The sequence below is a fragment of the Triplophysa rosa genome, unplaced genomic scaffold (assembly GCF_024868665.1).
Source record: "Triplophysa rosa unplaced genomic scaffold, Trosa_1v2 scaffold211_ERROPOS451241, whole genome shotgun sequence".
Lineage (NCBI taxonomy): Eukaryota > Metazoa > Chordata > Actinopteri > Cypriniformes > Nemacheilidae > Triplophysa > Triplophysa rosa.
The window spans coordinates 45,251-46,632 of NW_026634228.1; the positions used below are offsets into that span (position 1 = coordinate 45,251).

The 1,382-nt window shown below is 36.3% G+C and overlaps 1 long non-coding RNA gene across 1 annotated transcript; it reads left to right on the top strand.

Annotated features, from left to right (window-relative positions):
- The first annotated feature begins 227 nt into the window (after positions 1-227).
- Positions 228-1,157, top strand: LOC130550004 (uncharacterized). The gene is made up of 3 exons (XR_008962306.1): positions 228-722; positions 962-1,008; positions 1,113-1,157. It is a non-coding gene; the product is annotated as an uncharacterized LOC130550004 (long non-coding RNA).
- Positions 1,158-1,382: the final 225 nt, after the last annotated feature.

The following is a 1,382-nucleotide window of genomic DNA, read 5'->3' on the forward strand; positions in this document are numbered from 1 at the left end:
AAGAAGGATTCCAACTTAAAGAAGAGTTAGTTCAATTAATTATCATCTTTAAAAAGAAAAGAAGAGGAGGATGATAAATATTTACGAGAGCGATTGCAGTTCCGAGCAGGTGCAGGAGTATGGAGTCAAAGTAGGGTCACATATATTTACGAACGAAAAAAAAGTTTTGCAAACAAAAAAAGTTTTGCAAACAAAAAGAAAGTTTTGCAAACAAAAAGAAAGTACTGAGAGATAAAATGTTTTTTTTTCCAAAGAAAACCTTTAGCAGCAATGATTTTGCAACACATCTTTTCCTTTGCAGTACCCACTAATTCATTTGCACCGCCCCTTTAATTCTGCGTTTCAGCCACCTGTGCTTTTGTGACTCGGTTTTTCCTTTGCGCTTGGCTTTGTGACCCTGGTTTGACGTGGGGGCGGAGTCAATGGATTGGGGCGTGTATAACGGGTCTGGGCATGCCTTCCTCGTTACGTCATCAGTGTGAGTCACAGTAGACAACAGTGCAACGAATCGATCGTCATGGCAGAGGAGGCAGATCTCAAGTATGTCTAGGTGATTGTTTTTACAATTAAACCTGTGTTTTGTTTCTGTTTGTTAACTAAAATGTATATTAACACGTTTGCTCAAGTTAAAGAACTTTTTTAAGCAGTATGAATGGCTGCTACATGTATTCTACAGGCCAACAGACAACGCAAGTGGTAATCAATCTGCCAAAAACGAAATGGTTATTACACTTTCACTGTATAAAATGCTATATGTTTACCTGTTGTATTAGCATAGTTTAAACTATGGCTCCTGTAGTAAAACCATGGTAAATGGGTCGTATAACTTCACTCACTAGACTTATAAAATATACCTTGCTTTAACTTGCTGATTCTCTGTACTCAATGCACATCCTTGTAATTGTTGTGCATGTTTATAGGAACTGTGTTATTTGCTCTTTCCTCTGTGTCTCATATGCAGATGCCTCTGTTCAGACACAAGACACTTTACATAGCTTAGATATTACAGTAAGCATCTTTATGGTTAGAGAGGTTGCATGATTTGTGTAAACATTTTAACGCTCGTATAAGGAGTTAATAATTCTGTTGTTTTTCCTTTGTTTTGGCTACAGGTGTTGTGCTCTGGAAGAAATGCAATGAAACATCCAAGGCTCAACTCACACAATCATTCTGTTTGATTATTTTCATACACTGGATTCTTAATATACCGTATCATTTTACCTGATTGAGCATAAGTGAATGTTTGTATCTTTTGTAATAGTTGTGTATAAGTTTCTTAAAGTTCTTTACATCATACAGTCACTGTTAGAAAAGGCTTAAATTATTAGAACATTAGGCTGAAAGCCTACGCTACTATTTTGCACAAATGATGGAACAAAATA